Here is a 21,459-nt window from a genome sequence, read left to right as displayed (position 1 = left end):
CCTGAGCATAGAAACCTGCCAATGTTATTTACAACTCTTTCAACGCGGTAAAGGGAGTAAGCTACAGATGTCGCCGTGCTGAACATCATTTCATTTCGTTTTATAATCCCTGACTCGCAAGAGTTTTGCAGAGGTATGGGATAATATAAATGGCGTGCAACTTAATCACCAAGCTGAGAACCATCAATGGAAGCAAATTAAGACAAGGGACACCAAAACACAATAAAATCAAGAATAGTTACAGCGCTGGGCGGAAAGCGATTCAACACAACTGAAGTGCGTCGAATGATTCTTTTACGTAACGCGTTAGAAGCATCGTATGACGCTATCTAGAATTTAAGACTTCAAATGCAAAGCGAATGCAGCGACCCCACACGTGAGAGAATACGGCTATAGATCGCAGGGAAATGTGCTGCATTTCGAGATGACTTACACAATCAAGCCAGGACATCATTGTGTCTCGACATACACTCAAATGCTCCTTGGTCGAGGTCCCTGTTTAGCCACGGCTTTCGCAAGCTTTAGTATTAGGTGGACAGTGCGAAAGCACTAAAAAACCACAAGGACACAAGTGACTCCGAAGTAAAACCACCGAAGTAAAACGCACGAAACGCACGCATGGAACTGAAACCACCCAGCTTTCCCCCCTCCTTTCCACTCCCTGTCCGCCTACCCGGCCCGTTAGGGCCCCATCGAGTGGGGCTGCCGCCTCTAACGGCTCATGCTCGATTGCGCTGTGCGCGCGGTGGTGGTCTGCGGAGCGATCCAATATTTACGCCGCAGTACGATTAACGACCGAGAGATGGCGCCTCCTTATTGATCGTTTCGCCGCTTTGTGGCTCTTGCCTTCGGTGTGTGCATCCTTCATTCAACGACGTCTTTTATCTTTCTAGCAGATTTGTCGCATTCTCACCCTCCCTACCCCCCCCACCATTTCCTCTACTCCAGAAGACCCTTCCCCTCGCGCTTCCATCGCAGTTCTTAAAACGCCGGAAGCTCTCCCCCCTTCCCCCCATATACCCGAAAAAAAGTGTAAATAAAAACGGGGAAACGATGAAAGGAAGGAGAGAGAAACAAAAGGAGGGACTTCACCCATTAGGAGCTACGGCCTGCCGCCGCACTACCGTTTTCCCCATCTCCTTTCCCTATGTTCCCTCTTCTCAGAAGGGAGCGCAGGCACGGTGACGAAACCTCGGGAGGACGGGCGGGCGCGAAAGGCGCAAGAGGAAAGAAGTGCTGCTGCGCGTCTATATATACCCGAACAAATTATTTGATTAGCGCCGCGCGCGCGCGCGCTTCTCCTGCTAAAAGGACAGGCGGGCGGGAAAGGCGCTCCCGTCGCCCTCCTTCCCTCCCCACATTTTCCTATTCCCCACCGTCTCCCTTCTACCCGGCCTGACGTCGTCTTCGCGCTCGCGAACCGAAGTCATAGCCCGGCTGCTGCCCTGGCTCGTATGGCCCCGAGCTCGCGCCTCCTTTTATGGGGAAAGCTAGCATAGCCTTTCCCTGTGCGGCTCCCTCCCGCCCGGCCACCACTCCCCAAGTTCCCCACATCCCCCCTCCCCCTTCATTCCTCACCATGGTTGGTCGGCCTGCCGATCCGCTCTTTTGTTTTCATCAACGCTTTCCTCCGCTTTGACGGTTTTTTCCCCCTGTCTGGTGGCTTCCTTTACGCCTCCTTGTTTCGTCGAGCAGCGGGCGATAAAAATGGGCCTCCAAAGTGGAGAAATGGCAGAGGTTGGAGATAAAGGGCTCGATGAGGGGAAGAAAGCTTCGAGCGGTTCCCTCCTGGTTTATTTTCTTCCGTCCTCGGTTTTAGGTTCTCTTTCCCCCGCCGCTACTGTTGTTTTTTTTTTTACCCCGGGTATCTTGGCGGGTATGGCGCAGGCTTTCTTTTTATTCACGCTTTTACGACTGTTTCTCACTTGGCCAATGACGACATGCGAATTGGCTTCGATGCTGCTGAAGGACAGGAAGTAAGAAGATGGCTGAAGGGAAATAAGGAGGGAGAAAATGAAAGAACGGAAAGAGAGGGGAATAACGGGAAGTGCTGGGAAGGCTAGCGCGGGCCACCCTAATTCCCTAGGAACGGGAGTGGGGCGGGAAATGGGAGAGGTCGAAAAATTGACGAAAGTGGCAGTGAGGAATGGGGCAAAGAAGAGAGGATAAAGCAGTGAATCATTAAACAAAAAGGAAAAGGGGGCTGTGGCTGCAAAGAGGGAAGCAGTGGCACAAAGAGGACCATAATCCCAAGTCACCGCTTATCCTTTACCCTATTACTTTCTTTTTGCGTTCGCCCACGACGTTGTAATATAGAGTGACATTTGAGAGCTAGGAAGTGGTGGGGAAGATCTGTTGCGTTCATATTCCTTTTTTTTTTTCAGGAACGACGTGAACTTATGAGGTGTGGTCGTGAGCAACGCTGCCCTTCGGTTCTGTTTGCAGGCAACGGTGCGAACATGCATAGGTATACTGCGCGTCTTTATTACCGCGTCTTTCGTACTGCTGTAACCATAAACGGCTCGTTTAAAATCTTTTTGTGGGGGTTATACCTGTGGTGGCAATGCGCTCTTTCTTCGGGAATAAAAAGTGCTGCACATTGACTTTATTTACTCGGGTCATCACGCGGATTCCACACTCTCTGAAGAATTCTTAGCACTCCCGATTGTAATTCAAGGCAATGAAGCACGCTGGCTGGACATAGCAGCTTGGGCTGCCCTGGAACGGCACGCTAGGGAATGCTTAGGAGCTACGTTCTTACTATAAGTGCTATGAGCAATATACTGTAGAAGCCCTTGCATTCGAGCTGCGAGCTTTGACAGCGCAACTCGAAAATGAACGATAGGCGCTTTGAGGATCAAAGACTGATGGTCAGCGAACCACGTAACGCCTACCGCGAGCAGGTCGAACGCACGGGGCCTCGTAAAAGCAGCCCCCTCTACACGCAGAAGCCGCGCTGCCACTCATCCATCGCACGCGTCTTTCCGAAAAGCCTCTTCTCTCCTTCGGGGTGATTAAGAAGTCAGGAGAAGGAGCGGAGCATTCCAGCGAAGGCACACATTAGGTAGGTCTATGTAGGAAAGAGTGCAACGCTGGAAAGGGCGAAACTTGGAAGCATCCACGCCGGAGGAGGGCGCTGGAGGGGAGCGCAGCGAGCGAACGTTATGCAAATGAGGCGCCGCGGCGGCTCCGAGACTGCCAGGGGAACGGCCGGCACTGAAGCCCAGCAGCGCCACTTTATGGCTCGAGCTTAGCGCAGTAAAATGTGCAGCGGCTGCTGACTCCCCTCGGCGCGCAAGATGGGATGAGGCAAGGAGCTGCGCACTGGAGCCTCGCCGCCTCGGCGCTGTCTCGTCTCCCGGCCGCCACGGCACTGGTCCTGGTTTAGAGCAGGGGCGAGCGCGCTGGTCTGCTCGCGCCGGAACCGAGGTTCGGCCGCCGAAGCGGTTATGCCATTGCAAGCGGTTGCGGCAAGCTGCTCCCAGGGTTCAGGCAACCCAGTGATGAGGATGAAATGAAATGATAAGCGTCAGAGTGCATCTTTCCCTCTTCTTCAAATAATTCGCCCTTTTTTTATTTATATGTTTCATCGTACGAGCGAGGCAGCCAGTGAGTGAAACAAGATTAGTGGATGGGTGCGTGGGACCGAGCAAGCGCCCGGAAGTTGGAGTGATTAATGACTGAGCTGTGAGCTTGTATAATCTGCTGGCAATCCTCGGATTGTTCTCGGATTACACATCAAAGCACAAGCCCGTGCTAGTTGCTGGTACACATTTGTGTGCCGATATGTGCGGGATGAATAGCATTACTTTTAGCGAGGTTATTTATGGCTGGTCATAAACTTGTTGCTTCCCTAAGGTTCCCGTTTTACATCGCTCAGATGTGAACGGCAGTAGAGAAACAGACACTTTTTGTACGAAGAAATGAATGATGTTCTAGTTGTTATGCTCAGCGGGAAGGTATAGGTAAAATACGCTTCCCTCAGCAGGACTTGTTCCGCGTCACTTTGTTCTCGGATTACACATCAAAGCACAAGCCCGTGCTAGTTGCTGGTACACATTTGTGTGCCGATATGTGCGGGATGAATAGCATTACGTTTAGCGAGGTTATTTATGGCTGGTCATAAACTTGTTGCTTCCCTAAGGTTCCCTTTTTACATCGCTCAGATGTGAACGGCAGTAGAGAAACAGACACTTTTTGTACGAAGAAATGAATGATGTTCTAGTTGTTATGCTCAGCGGGAAGGTATAGGTAAAATACGCTTCCCTCAGCAGGACTTGTTCCGCGTCACTTTGTTCTCGGATTACACATCAAAGCACAAGCCCGTGCTAGTTGCTGGTACAGATTTGTGTGCCGATATGTGCGGGATGAATAGCATTACTTTTAGCGAGGTTATTTATGGCTGGTCATAAACTTGTTGCTTCCCTAAGGTTCCCGTTTTACATCGCTCAGATGTGAACGGCAGTAGAGAAACAGACACTTTTTGTACGAAGAAATGAATGATGTTCTAGTTGTTATGCTCAGCGGGAAGGTATAGGTAAAATACGCTTCCCTCAGCAGGACTTGTTCCGCGTCACTTTGTTCTCGGATTACACATCAAAGCACAAGCCCGTGCTAGTTGCTGGTACACATTTGTGTGCCGATATGTGCGGGATGAATAGCATTACGTTTAGCGAGGTTATTTATGGCTGGTCATAAACTTGTTGCTTCCCTAAGGTTCCCGTTTTACATCGCTCAGATGTGAACGGCAGTAGAGAAACAGACACTTTTTGTACGAAGAAATGAATGATGTTCTAGTTATGCTCAGTGGGAAGGTGTAGGTGAAATACTCTTCCCTCAGCAGGAATTGTTCCGCGTCACTTTCGTTCAGAGAATTCGCCACTCCGCTAAATATGCAGACTCGAAACGCGCAGAAGTCCCTAATGCTCCAGATTGTCGAGGCCCAAGGGACGCGTTGCCTGGAGAGGCAGTCGCTGGCGCATTATGGTGTTGGCGAGTTGCCAGAAAACGTCTGAGCTGAGAGTGTGGCGTCCGCTAAAAAAAAAAAAAAGTATCAACAACAACAAAGAATAGAAAACCCGTGCGACTAACCACTTTGGTCACGGTTTGAGAGAACCGCTTTGTGGGATTTTAATTTGTAAGCGTCGCGACGTTAAGGAACAAACGCGTGCTCTCTCGTTTCGCGCCCTGGCGGATTGCGCAGCATACAACTGTCGGGTGTGAAAAGGAGGCAAATTGCCCGCGGCACGGGTGCAAGCTCAAAACTCAGGGGCACATAATTACATTATGGCTTGGCAACGGGAGAGAATTTGAAGGCGTTCAAGCCTTTACCGAAAGTGACGTCCCTCTCGGTCAGGTGACGTCATTTCCGATCTGGTGACATCACTATGACGTCACATATACTCGCAACACGGTCTGGCGACTTCGCTGCCACGTCACGCCGGCTCGTCGCGTGGTCTGATGACGTCATTGTGACGTCACGCTTCCTCGAACAATTAGCAACGTTCATGACAGACGACATCGCTTCTTTTCTCCGACGGGGCTTGTAATGCTAACGCAGGGAAGGACGCGCAGAAAATTCCCAGAGCACGAAGTGGGTTCCAGGATGGGTGGTTGGTCGAATTCCCCGTGGGCTCGGGAATTCCCCTAGGGAGTGGAAGAGGGTGTGGAGAGAGGGTGGGGCGGCATCCAGGTTACGGCGTGGGGAAGAAGACGTGTTTCTAGTAGAGGTTTGGGAGAGTGTGCGTCTGAAGCTGGCGCCAGGCCATGGCGTCCGCTCTGTGTTCTTGTTTACGAATATTACTTATACGACTTCTGTGTGCCACATCAGGAGACTGGAAAACGGCGGCAAGCTTGGTTTCCGTTTTCGAGCGATGTTTCGTGAACTTCGAATGCCGTCAGTGGCCGTGTGCCGCATCCAAGGTTCACTCGTTGACGTAGTGCAATCAGTATGAAAGAAAGCACTGAGTTCTCACTGGAAAATAAAGCTCGTTGTACTCCGTCAATGGACCACGGGATGCATTAAGAAATCACGCGCCTAGAGAGATACCACTCCGGAAGGAAAAAAATGTAGGGTGCAGATTCATGCATCGCGATTAATTCTTGACTACATGTCAATTATGCATTGCTTTCTGTACTGCTTCGACATGTGCATACATACGAGAACGGAATGAGCAGTGCGCGGTAAGTTCAAAGAGTCGACTAGCTTTTTTTAATGGCCGCAGCTGTTTATTATTTCAAGGTGCCATGAGGTTTGGATTCAACTGGTCATTTTTGGTCATGGAACATAAACTAATTGGGAAACTTCTACCTCAGTCTTTTTTCTTTTTCTTCTTTACAAGAGCGTCGTATTCTGGCGACGCAAAAGACGTGCTAAGAGTATTGCTCCCTATATATACAGCTGAAGAAACCGCGCCTCAGCAGTACAGGCACTGGATAGGGATTGATGGCGAAGTTTGCCCAGTTTCGGCGCAAGTTATACAAGGGCGGGCCTTATTTTTTCATTATAAAGTACTTCCCAGACGCTTGAAGCTGTCCAAGCTTTTCTCTTCGCTCAAGCTTGAATGTCTCATTCCCCACCCCCCACCCTTTTTTTTCTTTTTCTTTCATGCGGGGGTATATCTTTTCTAGACACCAGCGTACTTGAGCAACTTCCGAAAGCGTTCATATGCTCAGCGAGAAAAGTTTGCCGAGTGGAAACAACGACGACCATTGAAAACCTTAACCGAAAAGAAAAAAAAAGGAAAAGAGAGAGAGAGGCGAGTGTGGGGAGTGGGTGGGGGGCAGTCCGATATATACAGACAAGTTGAGAAAGCCGGAAGGCGTTGTTGGAGGTACAAAAAAGGGGCTCGCGTAGGGGGAAGAAGCGAATTTACATTATAATAAAAGGCACGCATCAAGGATAGAAGGCAACGAGCGAGAGTTTCTTGACGCCTCCTTCTTTACATCTGCTTCGCCCCTTCACTCTGCACGGTATACAAAGCTTGAACACACACGTTCTTTAATAAAGAAAGCGCCGCAGCCTGACAGAGCATGTCAGAGAAAGCGAGAGGAGAAGAGGAAAGAGAAAAAAAAAGGGGGATCGGAACTGCACTAAGGGAAGCTCGCGAGAGCCCTCGGACCATCACTCGTGCTGTGGCGGCTGCGACGGCGGCGCCGGTGGAGAGGAGTCCAAAGTAAACAGCGTACCACAAGCAGCGTGAAAGCGGCCGCCCTGGCTTGGCTTGGCTCGAGGAAGCCCCTCTCGAGCGCGACGGCGTGCCGACCGACACACCGGAAGTCAGAAGTGGCGGAAGTGACGACAGAGTAGGGAACGGGGCGGCGGGGGATAGGGAGGGAAGAAGAGTGTTGCGGCAGAGGTGGCGAAAGGTCTCTAGCTGAAAAGCCCGAAGACAGCAAGGGCAGGAATGGCAGCAAGTCAAGTCACCTCTGACCGGCGGCCGCTTTCAGCTTCGCTCATCCCTTCTTCCCCCCACTCTTCCCCTTTCGGGATGGTCTGCAATTTCCTCTCATCCATCACCACGCGCCAACAGGGTTGCTGCGGTTACCCGACTTGTTTTTTTCTCCTTCGTTTCGTTTTTGCGTTGGCGTAGATTTTTGCGCAGAGCACCCACCAACGTGTGTGGAGGGACCGCGACCTGGGCTCACCACCGCGCGGTATTACTACGGGTCGCCGGTGTCCGGCCCGGCCGACAGGGGTCAACTCGAGTCGAGAAATCTCTCCATCGCTCTGGCGCTCGCGCCAGCGAAGGAATTACACGTTCACACGCAGTACGTGACCTAAACGGGCTTTCCGCGCCCCGCGGTCGTCTAATGAGCGGAGAGAGCATCACCCCCCCCCCCCCCCCCCCTTTGCCCGTCCGGATCGTTCTGGTCACTGCCCGAACTTTCCGCGCCCGCGCGCGCGAGCTGGCAGAGAATAAGAGCGTCCATTAATTTATTCCGCGCATGCGCTGGCACAGTTAGGAGCGGCAGTGCAGACAGTGGTGGTGGACAGTTCGCCGCAGGCTCTCTGCGACGCGATTATCGCGACGAGCGTTTGGGCGCGGGCGCTATCGCCTTGAGCTCTGCTTCCCTGTCTGATTCGTTCTTCGCGTTAATGCTGCGTATATATCGCGCGGTCGTAAACCAGTCAAAAATGCCCGAACATGAATTTAAAAGAAGAAAACAAAAATTCTTAGAAGCGGCTTTCGAAGCTTCGGCCACTGCATCGATTTGTCGACGTCTAATACGCTTGCTACCGCGCATTGGCGTGGTAGCCCTGAATTCTTATTTGAACCTCGATTGCAAGAATACTTTAGAAAGTGCGCGGTGACGGCGCCACTACCATTTTTTTTTATTTCGGAAAGAAGCGCCACATAGACGAACACAAGAGACGCGGTCAAGCGCTTGTCCGTGTCTCTTTCTTATGTTCGTCTGGGCGGAGCTTCTTCTTTCAGCGGAACACACACAAAAATAAAAAAAAAATCATGCAGCTGATAGTCGCACGGACACTTTGTAACAGTTAGTTCGGCCTTATCACTACGGTCGATGCACGGTCTTGCGAGCTTTAACAACTTTAGGAGGAACTAATCTTTGCTCTGCGCACCACATCGCTGCACCGTTCACCCAAGCTTCTAGAAGGGCGCTGTCAGAATGAAGGCGTCTTTCCACAGCCGTGATGGCTCAGTGGTTATGGTGCTCGGCTGCTGACGCGAAAGACGCGGGTTCGATCCCGGCCGCAGCGGTCGCATTTCGACGGAGGCGAAACGCAGATGGCGCCCCTGTGCTGTGCGATCTAGGGTGCCTCGATGCCACCCTAGTGCGATCTCAGTGCACGCGCTAAACAACCCAAGGCGGTCGAAATTGTCCGCAGCCTTACACTACGGCGTAATTCATAGCCCGAGTAGCCTTGGGACATTACCCCCCCCCCCCCACCCCCACCCCCCTAAAAAAAAAAAATAAAGCTACCAGTTTTATACAAAGATGTTTAATGCTTATCGCAGATTACCACGTGCGTATTTACTAACGTTAGGGCCACTGACAGAAAAACGCTGCTCTTGAATGGCAGCGCAACATACTGGAGCATGTTCCCTCAAAGGTCGCACTGTGCTTGTACACGAGAGAGTAGAGCGTCTTCAGCACCCAACATAGACCGAGAAAAGACGAGTCAGACTCACACGTTAACTCACGATCCAATGATTGAATATGGCTGATAAGCTGAAAACCTTGTATAACCAGCAGCGAAAACTATACAAGCTGAACGTTAAGAGGGCTTCAAATTGGGCTATTGGTAGTTGACATGGTTAACAGAGTTTGTGTGTGTGTTATTCCGAGTATTTTTCAAAAGCGCAATTATGTGTGGCCATATACAAGCTGATCTCAAGAGCAACGTCCGTATCGTCACGTGACTATTATACTTCGCCTTCGCCACCCCACGTTTGAAGCATGTTTCCTCGTCTTTTCGCTGGCTTTTCTTTACCTCGCTTACGCTACATTGAGTCTGAAGTGGTAGTTTTTTTTTTTTTTTCTTGATGTGTCCGAAAGCTCTGGGCTCTACGTGTGGGACAGTGACAGAGCTGACGCGTCAACTTACGTCATTGCATTAAAGCATAGTAGGCAGTTTTGGACGTAGTCTTATTGCTGCATGCCACCTGTAGGCTTCATCATCATCATCATCGTTCATTTACCCTTAATGGCCCCTGATGGGGAATTACATAAAGGTAGTGCGGGTAGAGATTGCGATCACGGTTAGCAATAAAGAAAACACGTAAATATAAACAGCAGACACAAGTTAAAAACTGTTGTACGCATTGTAACGAGATTGTAAGAAAAGCTTTAGAGCAAACAAAGAAGCGAGGAAATAAGTCAGTAAAGAAACATGGAACAGCAGCTATTCACAAAAACAGATCTAATAATACCTATTTGAACTTTGTGCAACTTATTTGAGTGGCAATATGGTCAGGACGTTCGTTCCACTGAGCGATAGCAGTTGGTAGGAGCTGTTTAGTGAAGGCGTCAGTCGAACCATGCATTCGCTGAACACTTCTGCAATTAAAGAAATGTCGTGATTATCGCGAGGGAGGTATACTTGAGGTGTCGCTCAAGTGCGGAGAATTACAATAGAGTTTGTGGAACAGGCAAAGGTTTTTTTCTACTTTACGTCGGGAGGCCTGGAGTACCAGACTTATATTACTACAGACATCTGTTACAACCCGCTTTTGACAATACATTACGCGAAAACTACCGAATTTATTTCCCTTCATAAATTCGCTGTCCATGGTAACGATCTCATCCCGCAGAATCACAAGACTTCAATGCCTTGTTGTTCAGGTGTTCTACACAAGCAGTACAGCGAAGCCCATTGCATTTCTCTACGTTTCAGCTCATTACTGAATTACATCATTAACTTCGCGGAAAGGAAAACATCTACTTTTTACAGCGGACATATGTGACCATCTCAGTCGAGGCTCTGAAATGCCCGTGCCTTGAAGACACATATTCCCAATTAATGCAGACTATGTCTATCACCGTAGAAGAATATGTTGCGATGACCACTGCGCCTATAATACTCGTCAAAGACCATCCTGCCATGGCCCACCTTAGACGGGTCGCTGTGTAGCGTGTGCATGAAAAAATTTTGATTTTAATTGATTTTAATCGGAGCATATGTATGGGTCCCTTTGAAGCCCTGGTATGCGACGGTTGGGCGCTGTTGGCGCGCATTACCATGTATATACTATAATCCTGCCTGATACAGCAAGCAAGAGGGACACTTTCTTTGTCTGGGCAATAAATACGTTTAACAGGTTCAAATCCGGGAGTTGAATACCAGAATAACACAATGCAGGTCGCTTTCAGGTTTCCTAAAGTTACCTAGAAGCGATTCGGAAATGCGTAGCACACCTCGATAGTACGCAATGCCCGGATCGCCTGGCAGAAAGCGTGCTTCTCGACGACGGTTTCAACACTGAATAAACGAGGGTTACCTTTGTGTTTCGATGTATCCCAAGATATGCTTAATAAGATAGCAGACAGACTTCGATGTTGTGTTAGCCGTTGCTAAGGCCGGTTATTTAATTCTCTTCAGCGCCTCACAGCTGACATGGTTTTTTTTTTTCTGGCGTGAAAACTGCGCCACTACGCCTTACAGTTCTTAAGAGGCAGAAAGGACGCTCTTCTGAACGACACAAGACGACCGCAGTCGTAAGTCAGAACTGCACCCCAGAGCGTCTTCCGTGTTCAGACAGAGTGTGCCCTGGCCAGCATCTTGCACATTTAGAGCCACGGGGGGATGAATGGATTCCAGAATATAGACTCGGATGAAGGGCATAAATTATCAAGGGTAGATATTCCCCTTTCAGTAAAAAAAAAAAAAGAAAAAGAAAAAAAGATTTAGTTGTGAGTGCTGCAGCACTAGAATGTCATTAACCCGCGTTTGCTCCCTCACCCACTCCGCCCTCTTCCGGTTGCTTAACACTACACCAATCATTTTTATTTCCATAGCTCGCTGCGCTATCCTTAACTTAAGCTGAACCCCTTTGTTAATGACATTCTAATCGAAATCAGCAGGAAGAAATGGGCTTGGGCAGGGCATGTGATGCGAAGGCAAGATAACCGCTGCTCCTTAAGGGTAACGGAGTGGATTCCAAGAGAACGTAAACGTAGCAGGAGGCGCCAGAAAGTTAGGTGGCCGTATGAAATTAAGAAGCTGATTTGATTTGATTTATGGGGTTTAACGTCCCAAAGCGACTGAGGCTATGAGAGACGCCGTTGTGGAGGGCTCCGGAAATTTCGACCACCTGGGGTTCTTTAACGTGCACTGACATCGCACAGTACACGGGCCTCTGGAATTTCTCCTCCAAAGAAATTCCAGCCGCCGAGGCCGGGATCGAACCCGCGTCTTTTGGGTCAGCAGCCGAGCACCATAGCCACTGCGCCACCGCGGCGGCATGAAATTAAGAAATTAAGAAGCTTGAGGAGATACGGTGGCCGCAGTTGGCAAACGACAGGGTTATTTGGAGAGACATGGAAGAGGCCTTTGCCCTCCAGTGGGCGTCGTCAGGCTGATGATGATGATGATGCACATTGTTAGCTATGGAGAGTGGTAATGTAGCCACGCCATAGCCTTGACTAAGTGCCCATTAATAGAGGTCTGTAACGTTTGGCGTCTCATGTTTCTTGAGGCATGTACGAACCAGAGGTAGATGGAAAGTCCGACGCGGCACACAGAGCAACTTAAAGCAACGGCCTTAAGCTGCAATAAATGGGGCCCAAAGGTCTGACTAACAGCATTTTGCCGGAGGTTTGAAACCTAGAGTGTGGGTCTGTATCTCGCCTAGATCTGATTTACACACGCCATCAAACCTCGGTGTTTCTTTTTGGAACAGGTGTTCGAACTACGCATTTCTGAATACCATCATAGTAGCTAACTCAAAATATGGCGCTACACGTGGTATTTTTAGAAAGGGCACGTTTGCCGAGAAAAAGCGGATACTCCATACGAGTGGAAGAAAGTTGAAAATGGAAAAGAAACAGAAGAAATGGAGGGGAATAAAATGTATGGCATAAATTTTTACCTTTTGTTACGTATTGAGCTCAGCTGAAAGTACTTTATTAGGTAAGGAAGACGCATGGCCATGGGAGGGTTAACGAGGAGCAGGCCCAGTAGACAACGTTTTCACGGTCGTCAGTCACCTCACATTGCTCTGAGCAGGCCACTAAGGGAGTCACATCTTTCAAATACCCTTTGGACGTTAGCGTCAGTCTCTTGAAGAGAGCGGTAGTTAAAACGATATTCATGTTAAAACCGCAGCGCAGTTCCAGGGCGGACCCGATCCCTACGGCGCGTACTACGCTGGCGCTGCAGTCTCCGGCGCCCGCCGGCATCTCCGACAAGATGCTTCTGAAAGGCGCCCGGAAAGCGCTCACGAACGCGTACATAGGCTCTTTATGCCGCGGAAACGCGCAAGAACCAGTGCTTATACAAGGAGCGATCCGTTCCCGAATCCCCAGAACAGACAGACGCACACGCCTATATCCGGGAGCCAAACCCAGCCGACCAAAAAAAGGGGGAGGAAAGGAAAGAAAGGTGGGGGGGGGGGAAGAGGGGGAGCTACAAGCCACTTATCCACGACGGCCCGGCCAATAGGGCAACACGGGCTCCTAAGGAGAATAAGAGCGGCTCGCGGAGCGCTGCTTTGGGAGGCAGCAGACGTACGGCGGCGACCGTTAGGAGCCCACCGGCACCGAGGTGCACGGCTTGCTGGCCGGCTGAGCGGCGGGCCAGCTAGCCCTGCCAACAGTTTACGAGTGGCCGCTATCAAGACGGACGGCCCTGATCGAATTAGGGGGGGCCCCCATTCCCTCGGCAGAAAAGGGATGTCTGGCGGCGAGGAGGGCCGCTGCTGCTGCTTAGGCCTAATGGCGTCGCCCTCTCGCCGAGCGCGACCGTCGGCACATTGGTAACGAGGCTTGAATGAGTGCGCGGCGGCGCGGCCGAATCGGGCCCGGGTTTTCCCGATAGCGGGCGCGCGCGCGCGCGCTCGACGCCGTCGTCTGTGCGGGCACATCGGCCGCCACCGAGTTAGCCGCGTCATTTAGCAAACTCGTTTCGGAACTTGGCAGACGTGTTGCCGTTTGTTATGTGTAGAGAGGCGCCCCTTATAGCGCGCCTGATGAGCGCCCGTTACGAACGCGTACGGCGTGCGTCGCATACGCGCACTAGCGCGCGCGCACGAGCCCGGGACGACGAGATTGCGCGAGATCACCGGCGTTTTCAATGTAGGGGGCAGTAATTATGAGCCTTTCGATTGGACTCGCTGCGCTACTAAGTATCGCCACCGTCGATACCATGCTTTCGGCGGTATGCCGAACAGTCTGAGAGCGCCGGGGCGGTCGGAAGCTAAGAGGACGCCGTTGAACGAGTTGCTTTTCTGATAGGCAGTTCAGAGGATGTATTTCCTGCGCCATATACTGATGCCTAGGCGTCGGTGTTCCGGTTCTATCTACCAACAGCGTGGATTACGTAAACGGCGGCAATATATCCCACCTCTGGAGCAGCTCACAGCTCGGTACGGCGGCATGCGTTCGTCACAAACGAAAGGCCGTGTAGACCTGTTGCAAGCTTCGCATATACTACGCAAAGGAGAAACCATGCTTAATATAATCTACAATTCTTGCCGCTCATCATCAGTTTTTGTATACACTGTGTCTGCTCATCGATGTATGCCACCTCAACCCGTGTCGATCAGGCGAATACGCTTCGCGACATCATCCCAGGCATGCAGCAGGCTTCTGCTGACAGATGTGCACGACTCCGCCGCTCTTATTCAAGTGCGTTGAACGGTTCAGTGATGACGTGGCTCCCCACAAGAGAATATATCGCATGCTTGCCCAAAAATCAGCGTTATTACGATCGGTGTATTATACATCGCCCTTATTCCTTATTATCTTGCTTCTAAGCCGCAGGAATTTTACCGAAGCAAGCAAAAAAGGCAGTTTAGTGAACCATAGCTCGGATGAGATGGCAACTGAAGAGAAAGAGCCCATTCCGCGTGTAGTCCGCTACAGGCCTGTTTAAAAATGTGATGGCCGACCGGTTTTAATCGCGCAAGGACGACTCGAGGAAAGAGCACATTGATTAGGAATGAAACATTAAGGTGCGCCTTAACTGTACCGGGTTCCTTTGTAATTCATTATATAACGTGACTGCTCAATTATTAGAATTTCGCTCCATTAAACGGGATAAGATTAAAGGTCCCCCTGAATAACATCAACGCATTCAAGGCCCCTCCTGACGCAGAACATGCTGTGTGGAACCTACCTGCACATTCGGATAATACTGGCGAACTCACGAAAGATAACATAAAGGTTTTGAGACAACCGGCGTCTACAAGCGATTTTCAGCGCGTTTACTCCAGGAGACATCACAAAAGCGCTGGATGTTAAGGAATCTCGAACACGTCTCGGGAGCAGTGCGTTATCAGAAAGTCATAACCTTTTGGCATGCAACAAACACCTCTACAACAAACAGCTGTTCTGCGCATTTAGAGCAGGGTGGCCATTCATGTCCCTGAAAAAAGTATAGGAGTAGATGCCAAACATAGCTAGCGCAACGATTATTCACTGAATAGGTTTTACCATCGTCAGTATACATTACACTTGCCGAGAATGAAGCTATCTTCTCCATTGAGCGCGAGCAAGCATTACATACGTTAGAGAGGGCTAGAAAAAGAATGAAAAATAACAGTGTCCTGCCAGCACCAGCTAGCAATGCATCAGGAAGTTGAGATGAAGTAGTATAGTAGCACAGCCTGTTTGTCTTTTCTGCATGTCCACAGCGCAGTTGTGCGGAGGAAGCTGCTGTGTGCACTGATCCCGTTTTTGCATGTAACGAAAGCAGCTGCTTCCTCTTGGCTTAGTTCTTCTCTTTCTCTGTTCCTCATTTCGCTTTCTCATTTGCCGCTGTTTCATAGCTACAAAGATATATATCCTCGCATCAAACTGCAGCCAACCCAAACAGCACAGGTGATCGGCCCAATATTGGAAACGTTCTGGCAAAAACCGGTTCTACAAAAGACCAGTGCGAAACCATCAATTTGCAATATTGGGCCAATATTGGCTCCATACCTCGAAAGCACGTGTCTGCGAAGCTGGCGCCTCTAACGTCCCACTTTTGCTGGAGAACTCATGCCTGTTTTGCTTCGTTTCCTCGCTCCATTTTCGCGCAGAACGCTTCGCCTGTCCCATAGCTCAGTGACACGTGTCCTGACTACGCCTGTGGAGCCTTTCTACTTAGCCCCATGATCGATGCATTTGGAAACAGCCACAAAGCACGGTCCTAACATTTCCCCAGCTGCGGGCATATTTGTACAAGCAGTGCTGCTGTTTTTTTTTTTTTTTGCGCTCTTAAGTTGCTGCAATTAATTTTCTCCGTGAAGTGGAAGATGGAACGTTCGATACGTTAAAAGAAAAAAGCGAAAGAGTGCGAGACAGAGGGAGGAGGAAAGGGGGGGGGGGGGGGGGCGGTACACGAACACAATGACAGTAGTTTGCTGAGAAGTCTCCTTCAGTGGCGACTCTATCTTTTGATCTCGTTGCCTTTAAGCGTTGCTTTTAAAAGTACTGCCAATTCTAATAAAGTTCATATATGAAACAGCGCAAGCACCCGAGTTCATGACTTCTAGCTCAATAAAAGACGCGGTCTAAATGCAAAGTGGAAGGAAAAACGCTACCATTTGTCCTGCCTCTTTCTGTCACGTCCGTTTCTTTTAATGCGCTAGCAGCCAATAATTCAGGAAGGCAGTACCAACTTGCTCAACTAAAAGCCTTAATTGCTTTGTAGCTGTCATAACTTGTTGCTCTAAAATGAGCCCGTTGGATTAATAAACTATCTCACAATGCGTCACGCGATTATTTTAAAGGTTCCAGCACTTAGAGGCTCCAGGCGAGAAATGATCACGACGACGATGATGATGTTTTATGGCACAAGGGCAGCTTTGGCCAAGTAGCGCCATGGCCCAAAGAAGTTTTCGTGAGCCCAGGGCGAGTTAAAAGTCCCATTTTCCGAGCATTTCATTTTAGATTAGCGGATCACCAGGCCAGGGGAAAGCTTGTAAGCACTGTATAACCGGTGGGTACCCGGCGGCAGTGGGGATCGAACCACGCACCTCCCGCAGGCAAGACGGACAAGAAACGACCGGCACGAGAACGCAAGAGCCGCTGATCTTTTATCTCAGTTATAATTTTGATTGTTTTTGTTCGACTAATCACCAGCGTGGAGAGCCAAATCAGAATACAGTGCCCGCTCACGACACATCTTTTCAACCAACCTGCTACTCTCACTTCGCAAGAGCGTCGCGAAAGTTGCCCCGCGACCTCTGTCAGCCGGAAGTGGTGACTCATCGCACTGCTCCACGTCTCGGCTCCGCACGTGGTTGAGACTCGATGCTCACGAACAAAAGCCCGGATGTGCAGAGTTCGGCTCGTTCCCGTGTGCCGCAAGCTGCGTGAGATGGCGCGACGCAGTGCAAAAAAAGCTTGCGCTATCGTATAAATTTCTGAGTGTTGCGCAACCTGTAAAGGCGTTAGCGGACTCCACATGCATTTAAAATTGTTCGTAGTATAATTTTACTGTTTGAGGCCTTACATCCCTTACAAAAAATTCATTAGACACTCTATAGAGTGTCAATATAAATTTGTCTATAAAATCTATATAGCTTCTAAAGACACAAAACCTATAGACAATCTACAGACAATCTATACACGTATGGCAATACACTCTTAGAACTCTAATATAGACACTCTATATACTACGAATAGACAAAAACAAAATATCTATAGGAAGGCAGCAGAGCGTGCAAGCAGTCTATAGACAGTCTATACAGTATTTTTATAAGGGCAGAACACGATAGTTCGCGTAACTAAGATGCCATATTTTTTGTTTCTTTTTTGTGTACCACTGTATGGTAGGTTTTGAACGAACTTGGGTATTCCCATGAGGAGTCTGAAATAATTCTGTAGCCCTGTTTGGAAAGGGTTTCATTTAATTTCACTTCACCAACCAAGGGAATCTTCCTATACTGTCCTTCACGACGTTCACTGCTTTAGCAAATACTGACGGGAAAGCGCAACACTTTGCCGGTCACTCCCGCGAACGAGGACCATGTTCCGCCTGAACAGTGTCATATCTTTGACATTCATGCTACTTCTCAGCGACTGCTCCGTCTGAAAACCAAATCGCTGTGCAAAAGACGATACCGGACCGCCATACAAAATCCCATCTTAGTAAAACCTGAAGCCTTGAGCAAGTCATATTTGGCAGCAGCAAGATAAGGGGCCGGATACTCAAGAACATCGGCACTTCATATATGTTCCCGATTGATAACCGCCTCGTCTGGCTCTCACGCACCGGTCTAGCATAATTGCCGCATAACTGCCGCAGTCACTGGTTAGCCGCCGCGGTGGTTCAGTGGTTACGGCGCTCGGCTGCTGGCCCGAAAGACGCGGGTTCGATCCCGGCCGCGGCGGTCGAATTTCGATTGAGGCGAAATTATAGAGGCCCGTGTACTGTGCGATGTCAGTGCACGTTAAAGAACCCCAGGCGGTCGAAATTTCCGGAGCCCTCCACTACGGCGTCTCTCATAGCCTGAGTCGCTTTGGGACATTAAACCCCATAAAACAAACTGTCGTGTCCGGTCGCTGTGTTGAATGCAGCGAAAGACGCACACGGTACTTTTAGACTTCGTTTATTTAAAGCCGATGAGGGTGCGACCAGCGTCGACCGAGGCAGGAGCCGAACTGGCCGCCCGAAGAAAGGAGGGAGGGGAGAAGCGTCCACGGGAGGGAGTGGCTTCCCAGAACAGGAGGAGGGTGCGGGGGCGCACCGTGGGGGGGCATCCGGCGACAGCGTGCGACGAGGGGCAAGTGTCGTTAGGAGGAGGATGCGAACTGTCGTTAGGAGGAGGACGCGGGGGCGCACACACACAAAAGCAATAAGGGGACACAACACTTCCTTCCCCCTTAGAAAGTTGCCTGGTATCGTGCAGGGGGTCGGCGCTCACGCGTGGAGGCGCGCTGGCTTTGTGCGCTCGGGGGAGAAACACTTGTAGGCTGGCTGTTGTTCGCTGTGTCTCCTGGGTCTGTCCTGGGCGAAGTCTCTTCTTCCGGGAAGAGGTGCCAGGCTATGTGGGAAAATGGTGCACGTGTTCTCTCCGCTGGCGGACAGCTCTCAGACGGCGTCGTAAATCTACGCAGCTGGTTGAGATGTCGGCGTGCTACTGTGCCATGTATGTTGACGAGCCAAGAGCGCAGGCCTATGCGTCTGACAATTGTAGCTTCCTCCCAGCGTGGCTTTTTCAGAAACTGTCGGGCGAGGACGCGCTGCCCCTCATTAAGCGTGCCGCAGCGCGGAATTGCTTTTTCTTCCCGGAACGTCTCTGCCTTTGGCTCGGGGAGGATGGCTGTGAGCTGGGTTCGCATTTCACGCTCGAACATCATTTTCGAGGGGGTCTCGCCTGTTGTGCTCTGAACCGTCGTGTGCTGCTTGAAGAGAAAGCGCGCAAGGCGGCGCTGCAGCGAGCCTGTCTGATCTCTTTCAAGGGCGCGTTTTAGCTCGGCTACGTAGCGCTCGGCTTGTCCGTTTGTCGCTGGGTGGTAGGGGGCCGATGTAACTGATGAGATCCCGTTGTCGCGATAAAACTTGAGGATCTCCGCAGACACAAACGGTGTTCCGTTGTCCGACACTACCTTGCGCGGCAGGCCGAACGTTGCAAATAGTGATCGGAGGTTGTCAATGACTGCTGCCGAAGTCGTCTGTCCCATTTGCCTTATCTCAAGCCACTTTGTGTAGGCATCTACGACCACAAGGAAAGTGCAGCCCTCAATTGGTCCTGCAAAATCAATGTGCAGTGTGTGCCATGGTGTGTCTGGCTTTTCCCATTCTGGGACAGGAGCTTTCGGCGGGGCGCTCCGGCTGCTCTGGCAAGGCTTGCATTCTCGCACCACTGTTTCGATGTCGTTGTCAATGCCAGGCCACCACATGTAGCTTCTGGCACACTTTTTCATTGCAACGATGCCCCGATGTCCGGCGTGGATGAGAGACATAGCTTGTGCGCGTAGTTCTCTCGGCATCACAACTCGGGACCCAAATATGATGCAGCCGCGATGGGTGCTCAACTCTGTAGCTCGCCTGCGGTAAGCGTCGAAGTTGTCCCCTTTGAGTTTATGCACGTTGCCTTGTTGAACAGCTGTGTAAACTAGCCGGAGAGCTGCGCACTTCTGCGTAGATGCTGCAACTGTGCCTGCTGTAAGCGGAGGTTCTGGCAGTGCTTCGAACATCAGAACGTCTCCTGGTGGAAATGGTTCGTCAACAGTTGCGTCTAGTGGCAGACGGCTTAGCGCATCGGCGTTTTGATGTTTACTCCCATTGCGGTAGACCAGAGCGTAGTCGTACGCTGAGAGTTTGATGCACCAACGTGTCATTCGCGGAGACAAAGTTGGTGGCATAGGCCTTTGTGGTCCCAGAATGCCCAATAGCGGTCGGTGATCGGTTATAAAGGTCACCTTCCGGCCGGCAATGTACTGGTGAAAATGTGTCGCCGCGTAGACGATGGCTAGCCCTTCTTTGTCAAGTTGCGCGTAGTTGCGTTCTGCTTGCGACAACGTACGTGAGGCGAAGGCGATGGGAGCTTCCCTTCCTTGCTCGTCAGTTTGCGATAGAACCGCGCCGACTCCGTACGGTGATGCGTCGCAAGCCAAAAGCAGAGGCTTCCTTTCGTCGTAGTGGCGGAGGACTGTACATCTTCGAATCAGGTCTTTCAGGGCATCGAATGACTGCTGATGGCGTGGCGACCATGTCCATGTCACATCTTTCCGAAGGAGTTGGTATAAGTCGTTGGCCACGGTAGCTCTTTGTTCCAAGAACCGGTCGTAGAACGTCAAGAGTCCGAGAAAAGCCTGTAGCTCCTGCTTGTTTGTTGGAGCTCGTGCTTCTGTGATCGCTCGCACTTTGTCCTCGGTAGGGTGAATGCCTTCCGCATCAATTCGGTGTCCCAGAAATTGCACCTCTGGCACCGCAAAACAGCACTTCGATTTGCTTATGCACAAATTAGCGTTTGCTAGCCTTTCGAGAACGAGCTCTAGGCGCACTGCATGCTCTTCAGTGGAAGTGCCACTGATGATGACATCGTCAAGGTAGACACAAACTCCTGGGATGCCCTGAAGCACTGTCTCCATGAATTTTTGAAATATGGCCGGGGCTGCAGCTACGCCAAAAGGCAGTCGCTTGACTTTGTACAAGCCTTTCAGTGTGTTAATTGCCAATAATTCAGCAGTTGACTCGCTCACCTTCAGCTGCTGATACGCCTGGGTGAGGTCCAATGTGCTGAAGACTCTTGCGCCACGTAGTACACTGAATACTTCTTCAGGTGTCGGTAGCGGGTAAGAGGACGCTTTAGTCGCAAGATTGACGGTGCTCCGGTAGTCTCCGCAGAGGCGTATGGTTCCGTTCTTCTTGCGAACTACGACAAGTGGTGTGGCCCATTCTGAATGCTGCGTCGGCTCGATGACACCTTGCTGCTCCAGTTTGTCCAACTCTTTTTCAACTGAATCTCGGAGAGCAAACGGCACCGGCCTGGCCTTCAGAAATTTGGGTTGCGCGTTGTCCAACAACTCCAGTGTGACCGGGGGCCCTTCGTTTCCTGGAATCTCTTCCGAGAATACTCTTTCGTATTTCTCTTGCAGTTGCTCAACCATGTTCTGGCTCGGCGTCTGGTGTATGCCGCATATCATCACGCCTAGTGGAGAAAACCAGTTTCTCCCTAGAAGGCTTGATCCTGTGCCCTTCACAACAAGAAGAGGTAGCGTATGGGTCTGGCCGTTGTAGTTAACCTGCACGTTGGCAGAGCCCAATAGTGGCAGATTCTGTCCTGACCACGTTCGCAGGTGCGTGTCGTCTTGTTGCAGGGCGGGTGCGTCAGA

General features: G+C 50.6%; 1 long non-coding RNA gene across 1 annotated transcript in view; it reads right to left on the bottom strand.

Annotated features, from left to right (window-relative positions):
* LOC149340488 (uncharacterized) overlaps positions 1-21,459 on the bottom strand; it is a 40,177-nt gene that overhangs the window by 10,854 nt on the left and 7,864 nt on the right. The window lies entirely within an intron of this gene.

Source organism: Amblyomma mixtum, chromosome 6 (genome assembly GCF_055824585.1).
Source record: "Amblyomma mixtum isolate Tamu chromosome 6, ASM5582458v1, whole genome shotgun sequence".
Lineage (NCBI taxonomy): Eukaryota > Metazoa > Arthropoda > Arachnida > Ixodida > Ixodidae > Amblyomma > Amblyomma mixtum.
Note: the sequence above shows the minus strand (reverse complement) of the source record. Positions and strands in the feature narration are given on the sequence as shown.